This window comes from Gossypium arboreum, chromosome 11 (assembly GCF_025698485.1).
Source record: "Gossypium arboreum isolate Shixiya-1 chromosome 11, ASM2569848v2, whole genome shotgun sequence".
Classification (NCBI taxonomy): Eukaryota; Viridiplantae; Streptophyta; class Magnoliopsida; order Malvales; family Malvaceae; genus Gossypium; species Gossypium arboreum.
In genome coordinates, this window is record NC_069080.1 from 136,136,231 (window position 1) to 136,151,794 (window position 15,564).

At 31.9% G+C, this 15,564-nt stretch overlaps 1 pseudogene; it reads left to right on the forward strand.

The window, feature by feature from the left end:
* The first annotated feature begins 377 nt into the window (after positions 1 to 377).
* Positions 378 to 9,373, forward strand: LOC108473143 (ATP synthase subunit beta, chloroplastic-like; annotated as a pseudogene).
* The last annotated feature ends 6,191 nt before the right edge of the window (positions 9,374 to 15,564 follow it).

The window sequence follows — 15,564 nt, forward strand, 5'->3', positions numbered from 1 at the left end:
AATTTTTATTGATTTTATTAAAAATATGAAAAAATATTTTCATAATAATATAACTTATTTAAAACATACAAGACTTTTTCATAATTTCCTCGGCCGAGTTGATGTCACTTAACTCGTGACACCAAACCTAGTCAATGTTATAGAATAATAATAAATATAAAAAAATTAGAATGAAATTAGATCTCCAAAAAAAATGCAGAATTTAGACATGGAGAAATAAATTATTTGATTGGCAGTAACTACTTATTATTATTATTACAATATTAGAAGAGAGGGAAGAAGGATAACAGGATTTGAATCCATGCTATCTAGGTGTTGAATGAAAGTTTTAACCACTATTCCATACAAGTCTTGAATATTGATGGTAACTATTGGGTAGAATGCCTTTTGCTATGGGTTATCAACCCACCCTCAGTACCGAAATGGGTACTTTGCAACAAAAAATTACTTCTACCAAGGAGGGATCCATAACTTCTATTCAAGCAGTTTATGTACCTGCGGTTGATTTGACCGACCCTACCCCTGCCACAACATTTGCACATTTGGATGCTACTACCGTACTATCAAGAGGATTAGCTACCAAAGGTATTTATCCAGCGGTAGATCCTTTAGACTCAACGTTTACTATGCTCCAACCTCGAATCGTTGGTGAGGAACATTATGAAACTACGCAAAGGGTTAAGTAAACCTTACAGCATTACAAAGAACTTTAGGACATTATATGTAACGCCCCGTACCCGAGACCGTTGCCGGAATCGAACACGAGGTGTTAACGGACTTAATTCATTACTTAAACAGCTCATACAATTCATTTTAAGATTTTCCAGACAAGCTGGCTAACTGCATCATAGTCGCTTTAAAAATCATATCTCGAGTTCCAAAACTCAAAATCCAATTCTGTAAATTTTTCCTGAAACTAGACTCATACATCTATCTACTAATTTTTTTCTATAATTTTTGGTCTGGCCAATTAGTACAGTTTATTAGTTAAAGTCTCCCCTATTTCAGGGTTCGACTACTCTGACCTCTGTGTATTATGGATCAGATATCTCCCTGTATAGAGCTTCAATGACTATACTGTTTGTCTCTAATAAAACTAGACTCAATAATGAATCTGAACATATAAATAATGACTTTTAATTATCTTTGTAAAATTTATGGTGAATTTCCAAAGTCATAACAGGGGATCCAGAAATCGCTCTGGCCCTGTTTCACAAGAATTTAAACATCTCAAAAAATATAGCTCATATACCTGTTTTGTTTCTTCCATATGAAAATAGACTCATCAAGATTCGATTCTTATTTAATTCCATTTCTACTATTTTTAGCGATTTTTCAAATTCACGTCACTACTGCTGTCCGAATCTATTTTGTGATAAATTTTACCTATTTCATGGTTTCCATGGATTAGCTAGCAATTTGACATACATAACACCAAATATGATCATGATTAGCCATTCCAATGGCTAATCATTACCAAACATTTCCATACCACTCAATGACCATATCATAAGACCATATATACAAAATGATTATAATGCTATACTCAAAATATATAAGCCATTTTCGCATGGCTATACGAATATATACATTACCAAAAGATACTTAATTAACAACAAAGGTCAGTCCTATACATGCCATTATCAAAGTTCAACTAAAAGAGTACCAAAAGGGCTTAGATAGTGTGGATGACTTCGACTTTGACACTTCCGAGTCCGATGGTGACGAACAAAATCTATAATCTGAGAATTTAAGCAACGAGTAAGCGTTTGATGCTTAGTAAGCTTATAAGTAAGGAAATCATTTGAAACAAAAACACAAAAGAAATAGCATTCATAAGGATAAATAAATGTCTATGCACAAGATCACATATTCATTTTAATTTACACTTCTATCAATATGTTTACACATTCAAGTCAAACTTAACTAAATTTCATTTGAATCAATTTCATGTAACTCGAGTGAGCTATAGACTTCATATAACCCTAAGGAATGGCCGGAGAGCATTATTCAATTACATAATCACAACTTATCTTTGTACCAAATTTTCCAATGTATATCGATCCATACCGGTCATATTAGGGATTATGAGCACATTAATTGGAATTATTACGACAGAATCGCACCTTTCCAAACATAAATACTTTTGGAATTTGGCTCGGATATAACAACCAGCACGAATGCCTTCGGGACTTAACCCGGTTATAATAACCCGCACGAATGCCTTCGGGACTTAACCCGGTTATAATAACCCGCACGATTGCCTTCCACATATATATATCATAACCCATTAGCATTACTAGCAAACAAGTTCAACATGCTTATCAACCCTTACTCTTACGGCTCAATAGCTACATACATGTAATACGATTTCATTTCGCTATTCCACATGAATTCTTTAACCATTTGACTCCAAGTCATATAAAATAAAAATCATTTGTTTCACTATGTAATTTATATAGAACCATAAGATCACAATTTATCTACTATGCTTTTATATGATACCTATAAAATCATAAGCTAAGTTCCGTTACTCAAAGACTTACCTCGGTATATTGGAACGATTGTGGATTGATTACTCTATTGCTTTCTCTTTTCCCCGATCCAACTTTGATCCCCCTTGCTCTTGAGCTTAATGAATACAAGTAGAAGTATTCAATATTTTTACCAATAATTTTTACTTGTTAATCACATATCAAACTCATTTTATTATAATTTATCATTACCACAATTTATTTTAAACTTACAAATTTCATAACTAATACAATTTTATACACCATGGCTACTTTTGCCAAATGTTCATATAATTTAAATAACAATTCATCATTCAACTTTCAAAACAAAACGCCATTATATGACCACATATACATACATCCATATACTTGAGCTCAGTAATTATAATATAACATCAAGTACTCATTTTACTCATGTGGCCGATTATATATACTTAGTCATACATACACATAATCAAAAATAAATTCCAAAATTTTCACATCATTTATGTACTAAGCCGAATACACTTGCCAAGTTCACATACATTCTTCAACAATTCCTTCTTTAAACAAACACATATTCGGCTAAAACAATGAAAATTTTAGCAGCTTTTAATTTAACACCTAATCAATTATAACACATTTAAGCATTCTTTTCATATTATCAACTCCAACCACATACCTTACTCAAGTATAATATTTTCATATTCGACAATAGTATCAAACATAATAGCCGATTCTTCCCACTTTGTATCTATGCATATGTTTGATCATTAGTTTAGTTCAAACACCCATACACCAAGATTCATCCAATTTAACATGAAACAAAAACCTTAATCCTCAATAACTACTATGGCCGAAAGTTCTAGTCATCCCAAAATCAAAATTTCTAACATGGGTTACCTAAAGAACTTGGTAACTAGTTCAAATTTATCTAAAATTTCAAGAATTCACATGAATTTCATGCCTTAATGAAAACCTAAAATGACCGAATGGCTCCTTTCTTCCCAACTCCTCTTCACTTTCGGCTTTTGGAATGAACAAGGTGAACACTTTGTTGTTTTCACCCACTTTCTTTTTTATTTTATTTCATTCATTCATGATATTATGTCATTTAACTAAATAAGGTTAATAGAAAATTCATATTTTATTATATAATTAGTAACATGGCCGGCCACTACCTATAATTGGTTAATTTAACATGCAAAACCATACTTTTCCACACATGCATTATTAGACCCTTATAATTTATCTATCATATTTCGAAAGTGTCACACATAAATCCTAATAATAATTAAATTCACATGCAAATGACTAAATCAAAGCTTAAACTTTCACACATGTTTTTACTCACTTCATAAACATGAAATATAACATATAATATTTTTATATAACTCGGTTTTTTTGTGGTCTCGAAACCACTTTCCGACTAGGGTCAACTTAGGGCTGTCACAACTCTCTCCCCCTTAGAAATTTTCGTCCCCGAAAATCTTACCAGCGAATAAATTAAGATATCGTTCTTTCATGGAGTCTTCAAGCTCCCAAGTAGCTTCTTCCACCCCATGTTTGACCCACAACACTTTTACTAACGGAATTGTCTTAATTCGTAATTCTTTTACCTCGTGAGCCAAAATACGAACCGGTTCTTCTTCATAACTTAAATCAGACTGAATTTCAATCTCTGCTGGATTAATCACATGACAAGGATCGGATCTATACCGACGAAGCATCGAAACATGAAAAACATTCTGAATCTTTTCAAGTTCAGGTGGCAAAAGTAGTCTATAGGCAACCGGCCCAATCCGCTCTGAAATTTCGTATGGTCCGATAAATCTCGGGCTCAATTTGCCTTTACGGCCAAATCTGAGTATCTTTTTCCACGGTGAAACTTTAAGAAACACTTTGTCTCCGACCTGATACTCTATATCCTTCCGTTTCAAATCTGCATACGATTTCTGACGGTCTGATGCTGCTTTTATATTTTCACGGATCACTTTTACTTTCTATTCGGCCTCTTTAATCAAATCAACTCCGTAAATCTTATTCTCAGTGAGTTCGGTCCAAAACAAGGGTGTACGACATTTACGACCGTACAAAGCCTCGTAAGGTGCCATCTTAATGCTTGATTGAAAACTATTGTTGTAATCGAATTCAATCAAAGGTAAATACAGCTCCCATGAACCATTAAACTCAAGGATGCAACATCTCAACATATCCTTGAGTATTTGAATTATCCGCTCGGATTGACCATCAGTCTGGGGATGAAAAGCGATGCTAAAATGCAACTTGGTACCCAAAGCTTCTTGCAATTTCTTCCAAAATCGCGAGGTGAACCTCGGATCTCTATCCGACACAATAGAAATAGGTACCCCGTGTAATCTTACAATCTGAGAAACATACAATTCAGCTAGTTTATCCAGTGAATAATCCGTACGTACGGGAATAAAATGAGTCGACTTAGTCAGTCTATCAACAACAACCCAAATCGTATCTTTCTTACTTGCCGACAATGGCAACCCAGATACAAAATCCATCGTGACTCGATCCCATTTCCATTCAGGTATCATGATCGGCTGAAGTAAACCTGTAGGCACTTGATGTTCCGCTTTCACTTGTTGACATATTAAACACTTCGAAACAAAATCGAAAATGTCCCGTTTCATACCATGCCACCAAAACTGACATCTCAGATCGTTGTACATTTTCGTACTCCCCGGATGAATTGACATTCGGCTACAATGAGCTTCGTTCAGAATCATCGAAATAAGTTCTGAATTTCTTGGAACACACAAACGACTTCTGAACCTCAAACAATCGTCATCATCAATTTGAAACTCTGATTCCATATTCGAAACACATTCAACCCGTTTTGCAACCAATTCATCATCGACTTCCTGAGCTTCACGAATTTGATGAATCAACAATGGTTTGGCCTTTAATTCTGCTACTAACACATTATCGGATTGAACAGACAAGTGTACATTCATCGTTCGTAAAGCAAACAGTGATTTACGACTTAAAGCATCCGCAACCACATTAGCCTTTCCCGGGTGATAGTCAATGACAAGCTCATAATCTTTTAACAACTCAAGCCAACGTCTTTGTCGCAGATTCAAATCTCTTTGAATCATCAAATATTTGAGACTTATGTGATCCGAAAATACAAGGCACCTCTCACCAAATAAGTAATGTCGCCATATTTTCAAAGCGAATACGATGGCAGCTAATTCGAGATCATGGGTTGGATAATTTTTCTCATGTGGCTTCAATTGCCTCGATGCATAAGCTACAACTCGACCTTCTTGCATCAATACACAACCCAACCTAAGTAAGGATGCATCACTGTAAATGACAAACTCTTTGCCTGATTCAGGCTGCACTAGTACTGGAGCTTCAGTCAAATAAGTTTTTAGTTGATCGAAACTTTTCTGACATTTTTCTGTCCATTCAAACTCAACATCTTTCTGGAGTAGTTTCATCATTGGTGTGGCTATCATCGAGAAACCCTTTACAAACCGTTTGTAGTAACCGGCCACTACCTATAATTGGTTAATTTAACATGCAAAACCATACTTTTCCACACATGTATTATTAGACTGTTATAATTTATCTATCATATTTCAAAAGTGTCACACATAAATCCTAATAATTAAATTCACATGCAATTGACCAAATCAAAGCTTAAACTTTCACACATGTATTTACTCACTTCACAAACATGAAATATAACATATAATATTTTTATATAACTCGATTTTTTTGTGGTCTCGAAACCACTTTCCGACTAGGGTCAACTTAGGGCTGTCACATTATAGCTATCCTTGGGTTGGACGAATTGTCCGAAGAGGATCGCTTAACCATAGCAAGAGCGCAAAAAATTGAGTGTTTCTTATCACAACCCTTTTCCATAGTGGAAGTATTTACCGGTTCCCCGGGGAAATATGTTGGTCTAGCAGAAAAAATTAGAGGATTTAAATTGATCCTTTCCGAAGAATTAGACGGTCTTCCTGACCAGGCCTTTTATTTGGTAGGCAACATCTGTAATATTTCGAAAATTTTTACAGTAAGATATTATCCTTGATATAGTAAAATAAGGAAATAAAGTGACAAAAAGGGAAAATTCTGGGTTATGTTAACATTGGGAAGTATATTATGATATATTAATTCAAGAAATGACTAAATTGTAAAAGTGAGAAAAGTTTTGTTGCCCAAGAGTAAATACTCAAAATTTGAGGGGCTAAAGTATAAATATGAAAAAGTTAAATGACTAATAGTAAAAATTAATTTAAGGGTGGAATGATCTAGAAACTAAGGAAAATGGATGAATTAGGACTAAATTGAATAGGAAAAGTATTGTGAGGGACTAAATTGTAATTTTACCAAATTATGTGATAATTCAATGATGGAATTTTAACAGATCACAAAGGGCAAAATGTTTAATTGAAAGAGAGAGAAATCTAGAAAGTAATGATGATGTTGATGATATTTTATAATTATTAATTAGATAAATATTATTTTATTAATATTTTAATAAGATATTTTATTATTTTATTATTTTTTATTAAGTATAAAAGGAAGGAAATGTGAAGAATTTTCATCATCTTTCCCATGCAAACCAACGTGTGAAGAAGAGAGAAAGAAAGAAAGTTTTGTTTTCTTTACAATTTGGTCCTTTCACCAAAAATCCTCCATTTTCACGTAAAAATCAAAAGAATTTTCATAGCCATCAAGAGAGAAAGATTACAAGGAGACTATGGGGAGCTAAAATATTAAGTTAGATTCAAGAAATAGAAGTTGAAGGAGAGAGAAAATCAAGTTAAAGATTGAAATCAATGGAACAAGGTAAGAACATCAAGATTTCAATATATTTTTAAGATTAATATTATTGAAAAAGTATGGAATCGATGTTAATGTAGAGTTTTCTTATATATGATCTTATGTTCTTGATATGTTAGTGAAGAAAAAATAAGAGAAAGTAATGAGAAATAGTGTAAAGAAAGAAAATAAGGGTGTTATAAACATGGTAAACAAACATCTTGCACTAAAATAGTTTTGGACAGAAGCAGTAGGCTAATTTTGAAAAATCACCATAAATTTTTGAAATTGAATTAGAGGATGAAAAAATATGTAATTAAATCTTATTAAGCCTAGTTTCTTATAGAAGAAACCGTGTAAGCAATGAAGTTGTGAATCGTGAGATATAATAAATTTAGTGAGACAAGGTCAGAATGATTTTGGGTTCCCCTGTTCTGAGATTGAAAAATCATAAAAAATTGGATAAAAATAATTAAGGGATTAAATTTATATGTTTAAAATCTCGTACGATGAGATAATTAATTCTTAGTGAAGAAGGGTTGGAACTGTCAGACAGCAGAACATGGGTAACTTTAAAGAATAAACTGTACTTATTGGTTAAATCAAAAAATTTTGAAAATTTTATGGTAAGAAGATATGTGAGTCTAGTTTCTTGGAAAATTAACGGATCTTAATTTTGAGTTTTGTATCTTAAGATAAAAATAATTTAGTGACTATAACACAGATGGATAACTTTGAATATACATATAAGTCAATAGTGAAATTATAGATAATGTTACTTATAAGCATGATATATACATCAAGGAAGTGGAATGGAGAGGAGGAGGAGGAAAATATATATGAATATTCAGCTAGTATGGCTAATTTGCATGTTTTAGGCTCAGGGACTAAATTGAATAAAAGTAAAACTTTATGGGAAATTTTGTAAAAATGTTAGAAGTGACCAAATTGCATGAAATGGATTATCTTATTATTTAAATTACAAAATTGAATGAAATTATTAATTTAGATCAAGATCGGGTGAAAACATGTTTTAGAGATTAAATTGAAAAGTGTTGAAATTATGGAAAATTTTATTATTTTATAGAAATCATGGGCTGTTATCAATATATATAAGAATAATTAGGCTCGAAACAAGGATTAAATTACAAGAACTTTATTTTTCTGAGCCGTAGGATGAAATCGTCATTAATCAAAAGTTTAGGGGTAAAATGGTAATTTTGCCTAGAGCATTAATTGAACGTATCAGAAAATGAAATAAATAAAAATGATGATCAAATTTATTTATAAAGATCTGGACGGCTTAAATATGAGACTTGAACGTGGAAAAGAAAAGTTTTCGGATTAGTGAAATTATAAACACGAATAAGCAACGAAGTAAGTTCGTGCAACTTGAATTGAATTATTGAATGTTTGAATTGTATATTTATGTGACATGAATGTGAATTCAAGTTTAATGTATGTTTTGGGCTTCGAGGGCCCAATAGAGGGACGTTATGATTATTTCAGAATATGAATAATAAATGATTCAAAATTATCTGAAAAAGTTCAGTAAACTCCGGTAATGCCTTGTACCCTATTCCAGCAATGGATATGGGTAGGAGGTGTTACAACATTGACGAAGCTACTGCGAAGGCTACGAACTTAAAAATGGAGAGCAAATTGAAGAAATGACCTTAAATCTTTGCGTACTTACCCCTAATCGAATTGTTTGGGGTTCGAAAGTGAAAGAAATCATTTTATCGACTAATTGGGGACAAATTGGTGCATTACCAATCACATGCCTATGGCCACAGTTGTAGATATATGTTTTTTGAGAATACGCCTTAACAACCAATGGTTAACGGTGGCTCTGATGGGTTTGCTAGAATAGGCAACAATGAAATCACTATTTTAGTAAATGAGCGGAGAAGGGTAGTGACATTGATCCACAAGAAGCTCAGCAAGCTCTTGAAATAGTGGAAGCTAACTTGAGGAAAGTTGAAGGCAAGAGGCGAACAATTAAGGCAAATCTAGCTCTTAGATGGGCTAGGACAAGAGTCGAGGCTACCAACGCGATTTCGTAACGAGTTAGTTAATCGAAAGAATTTTCGTAGAAACAGAACTTTCATTTATACATCCCATTTTGATTCTTCCGATTAAATAGAATCAAATACAATCAAAAGTGAAATCAGATTTTGATCTAACGAAAAATTTGAAAATATAAAACGTAAATAGAATAGGATGAAAAAGATATAAAGTCAATAAAAGAAGGTGGGTAGAAAAACTTATTAGACATCAGGATCGATAATATCTAATAAGTTCTACCTACTATTGGATTTGAACCAATGACTCCCATCGTATGAAAGCAATACTCTAGCCGCTGAGTTAAGTAGGTCATTTATTATCATAAGGAATCATAAAGAGGAAGAAAAAGGACCTATTACATCGATGGATTATAAATCCAATGTTATTTCTAAGCAATACCAATCAAACCGACCAAAATGTTGGATCATGTAATATTCATTTTAACAAGAAATTATCTACATAATATGATAAAATATGTATCACAAACACAAAGGCTATAGCTCAATTGGTAGAGCACCTCGTTTACACATGTGCCAATGTTTTTCAGAGGAGTCTATCATGCAATCAAAAGAATTTATCTTTTTGATAAATCGATGTTTTACTCCATTACTTTGAAGGAACAAAACAAGAAAACAATAGCCTGACAAATGGTTCGGTTTGATTCGGGTGTCGTTTAGGCAATCCGAATCGAACTCATCATTGATTTGAGATATTGATAGGGTGAATACCCGGTCTATTCAATGCTAGGCATAATGAGTATAAGGACCTCAAAAATGCTATTTTTGTCCTATGAATCTTAAGGTGTATGAAGTTTCATGTTTAATTTTTTAATCAGGATGGTAGAGACTCAATTTAACTTAGGTTGATCTAGGCCAGAAGCAGACCTACGTCAAGATAACCCTTCCCCTCTTTGAAACACTTTGGAAATGCTCCTACATCAGTAATGAATCAGAGCACATGAAACCGTCTTCTTTTTTTCTGTTAGAAAAAAATACATATACAATAGACTAACTGATATTTCTATCAGTTAATTAAAGAGCCTAATGCAAAAAAAAAAATGCATGTTAGGTCTTTGAAATAGGCCGAATCATTTTGATAATAATCAGTTTGATCTGTTTTACCGAGAAGGTCTATGGTTCGAGTCCGTATAGCCCTATATTTTTGAATTTTCTATTTTATTAATTTTAAATATTCATTAAATTTATTAAATTAAGAAAAATGAAATGAAAATAATATTCTTAAAACTAAAGAAAAATAAAACAATAAAGAATATCTAAATACAACTAAAAATAAAAAAGTTGTATAGTTTTTTTCCTAATTATTGTATTCTTTGCTGATTGGAATTGGTTGCTTCCAGTTGCTTGGTTAAAATCATTCCCATAAGCTCGCTCACAGGGAGATCACTCAGAGTATAACCCTGAAAACAAAAGCACATTTCAACAGAGAAAGAATAGAACCGAAATATCTTTCATAAGGAATCGTAGAAAGATGCGACGATTTTTTCAGGAAAACTCCAACAAAAAATTCATACTATTCCCTCCTTTCTATCGAATCGATTATAACCATTGCCTACATTCCAAAAAATCGTGCACCACAAATAGGAACTAATAAAGAGGACTGTGATCCTATAGAAAGACTTCATGATTCCTCCAACTAATGAAAACCCTAATGAACAAAAAAAAAAGGATAAAGGCCCAGTAGAAATTGCTTGTTTTTCTAGATCCCACTATAAATTCTATCCATATAGATTCTGATCGCCAACTCATACATACTAGATCCAGTTGCATTTTATTCGAATTGAGAGAATAACCAAAAAAATTCAACTTTACTTTTTTTGTTTCCGAAGTAACTCTCATCAACTAGTACTATTTTGATATGATCTTTTAGAAGGAATTCATCAAATTACTTCCATCTAATATCATCCCTTTTATATGATCGCCTATACAGATCTACTAGATATATAGACTTTAATTTCATACATCCGTTTGGCACCGATCCACTTGCTATAATTCATTTAACCCTATGCCATGTTTAAGTATGCATAAGAGGGCCTTTTTCATTTATGTTCGGTTCAGGGAAGTCGGATGTTATAAAATATTCTACTAAATAGGTATCCATGACATTTAAGTCTTGAAAAAAAAAAGATAAGATTTGGTCTTGGACCCATTGAATCTAAAAAATCTTAGTTTTTTGAACATACAAAGATAAAGAAGCCATTGCAATTGCCAGAAATACTAGGCCAGGCACAAAAATAGAGGGAAAACTATTAAAAGTTGTCATAAAATGGGAACCTCAATTTAATATTTGTACCTGTTATTGTTATATTGTTTAGTTAGAAATATATCTTATAACGATTATATTATAATTCATATATTATACTAATTATATCTAAATACTAAGTATATCTAAGCGAGTCTATATATCTAATAGATATCTAATAAGTGCAAGGAATGTAGAATTAAATAAAAGGACTTGCCCATCTTTCTAAATCAAATAAAATAGGTGTATATGATAAGGTAATCCACTTTCTTTATTATCTTACTTTATTTTTGCTTTTCTTATTATTCTATTGCTCGTCTTCTAATTTGAATTTTTGAATTTAATAAAGAACAAGTTTATTACTAATTTTCGAAAGGTTCAATTCATTAAAATCCGATCCACGAATGGGGATTACTAGTAAAAATAGAATTTTCGAGAGATATAGAAAGATGAAAAACTCTATATTTCTATTCTATTTTTTTCTCTAGTTAAATTATATATACATACGCAATAGAGGAAGATAAAATTCGTTTTATTTGTCTCTCCAAATTCGAATTCCATTTCACAGAAAAATACATGAATTTTAAATAAAGGCAAGCTCATTCTCAAAAGTTCGAGATGTCGTGTCCTAACTTACTGTACGTGACAATTTATTACTTCGAGACGAGAAGGTCTTTAACATTCGAGTTTTCTACAAAAAGAGGGATCGTATTTTAAAGTCTTTCAAGTTTCTTAATTTTCGACAGTAAGACACTAATTAATCAACTAGGTTCCAACTTTTGGGCATCACGAGGGTGCTAATCCTTCCTCGTACGTAACCGACTCCCGAATCCGTTTTTCTGAATTTCGTAGACCAAAATCGTTGTTTAAATAAATCAAATCATTTATTAAAAATAACCACTTTTACGAGGTGACCCGATCACACCTCATCAAAAAGGATTGGTGGCGACTCCCATTGTTTGTTTTCGTTTTCAAAACCAAAGTCGACCCCATTTTTTCAAAAAAAAAAATGGTTTCGACACAAGGCTTTATCACCCCAAGGTATGTACATCTCCCCGGTATTACCATTTGGCCTTTTATCTGCCACCAATTTCTCACTCTGCTTTATAAATTGCTTGTCATTTAGAGGGTGCTATACCAGTTTCTGAGAAACTGAAACCTTGTAATTCTTTATTGTCAATGGTAAAAGTGGACATAATTAAAAAGGAAGACTTGTTCATTATTGTGTCTGTCTATAGAACATATTGTCCAAGAAGGAAATTCTCCATATATATTAATTAATTTGGAAGAAAATTGAATGGCCGCTCGAGATTTCAATACAGTGGAAGTTGTGGTGGGTACCAAAATTTAGATACCAAGTTTCATACTTAAATTCTTTTTGGCAGTTACACAAGTTGAGTTCTCCCGAAGTGTGTATTTCTAGAACTGAACATTGTTCTTCAGTAAGTCACAATGGATTCCATCAAAAAGGAATTAATGGGTGGGTAACAAAAGGCTTTAAAAGTTATTAAGAAGTGAATTTCTCTCCTAATTAATATCTTCTTAATAATAATATTGTTAAAGTTGTCTGATACGAATCCCATAATTTGTTAAAGAAATAAAATACAATGGTAAAATAAGGGAATTTGTGGGGTGAAAGGTCGAGGGTTTTTCGACCTTTAAATAGAGGTTTTTTCTTTCTTTTTCCTCTCTTGAGTTTTTCTTTTTCTTTTGCGTTGAATCTTGTTTGTTGTCATTATTTCTTTTCGGGACTTCGGTTTACCCTCCATTTTCGATTATATCCAAGGATAATGTAAGTTCTTTAAGTTATTTTGTTGTGATTTTGGTTCTAATTCGTTTATTGTGCAAGGATGAAATTATTAGTGTTATATATTCTCGTAAGATGGAATGATAAATACTCTATGTGTTTTCTTATTAGGCGAAATGGTTGTGAATCAAGATCCTCCAGTGGTGTGATTGTTGTTTTGTTCGCTGTTTCTGTGGAGTAAGTGTCCGAACGTTGATTTTGCAAATATAGGCGGGTTTAGACAAAATTTTAAACTCATATTTCAAGTCGAGACAGACTTGGTACAAGTGTGATAAGTATACTAATTGTAACCTATTTTGCTATTGTTGTATGCCTATGACTTCAAGTTGTACTAATATTTTCATTCTTTTATCTTAGTGCCTGGTTTGAACAGTGATAGACTTGTGGAGACTCATAGAGATTGACCATGGTGCTAAGACTTTCTTCTTTATCACAGGTGCATCATAATGGACCTGCCATAATTCTCTTATTTCAGGGGCAGGGAGGACCTAGCTTATTGATTTTATCTGTCTTAATAAAGCAAACTTTTCAAGTACATAATATTCCCATTTACCTCTACAAAACCGTAACTAGAGGGATATTTTGATATAAGTTAAAAATTAAAAACACAAACCCCCAATTTAGAAAAAATTATAAAAACAACCCCGATTTTCAATTATCAAGAGTCATCCAAAAAGTATACATAAGTTTTATCCATCATTACGAGTCAATACACACTAGTATAAATCGATATTAACCGAAACAAATAAAAACACAATAAAAATTTAAACGAAACAAAACTTAACTTACTTGGCCATTTAATATTGAAACGGTATGTAAAAATCGATACCAATGCCGAAACTCCCAACTACCATGCTACAAAGCCAATTATTAAGAAAAGAAAAATAATGGAAATCCATCAAATTATATCTCAACTTACTTTCATGCTTACAATAACGAATTGCTAAAATTAAAAAATTAAGAAAACCCAGATTTCGCCTCTTTGAAAACGTTACTTGCCTGCTAAATTTTTCAATCTTTTTTTTTTTTCAATTTTCCCTCTATCCCTTTGAAAACTTTCTTGTTTCGTTTATTTTTTCCCGGAAAATTTTTAAAAGAGAAGATAAACACCAGAATTTCTTTTTATTTCTTTTTCCTTTCTTTTCTTAATTTTTGAAACAAACCAAAGGTTTTTACAACAACAAATAGATCATACAAAATAAGGCAAAACATTTAGGGGATTGTAAAAAGATTCTTTTTTTAAGAGAAAAAAAAAAGCAAGTAATGTTTATATATGACAATTGTTTTCTTAAATGGAAATGGAAAATAACATGGAAAAAGAAAATATGTGACCAAAATTATTGTGTTTTAACAATTTTTGTTAAAATTAGTCCCTATATTTTTATTTTTTGAACAATTTATTTTTATTTTTTATTTATTAAATGCGAATATAGGTTTCTAGTTTTAAAAATAGAAAACATAAGAAAACTATATTAAAAGATATAGAGAAGAGGGAAAGCAGAGAGAGAACATAAAAGAAAAGAATTAAATTTTTTGTTTGCAATGATGATTTAATGTGTCACATTAGTTTACTGTTACACTGTTAACGACAATTAACAACTCAATGACTAAAATGTTACAACACGATAACGTAAATAGCTAAAACGTAACATTTCAAACATAAGTGGCTAAAATGTAACATTAGGCAAACAAAAGTGATTATTTTTGTAGTTTGCCCTTATTTTTATTATATTCAAATGAGCCATTAATTTCTTAAGAGAAAAATATGAAGCCATTAATTTTTTTATTTACATCCTAATAAATCTTTAACCTTTATTATATATGTTTTATATAACATTTTAAAATTCATTATATAGAAAATAAAAAACAAAAAATAGAAAATTAATAGTAACAATTTTTTTGAAAGGTAAATTCATTAATTCATTCAATTAATGGAACCATACATTTCAGAGAAAAAAATAGCTAACACTCATCGTAGATGGTGAAGGGCAAGCTCCATCAACACAGCAAAAGCTTTAGCCTCAGCATCAATAGAACATTATAACACGTTGACAATTGACTTTGTCACAACTCAAGCACGACATATCTGGAGTGATTGCAAGTACTTAATACGATAAAGAAATC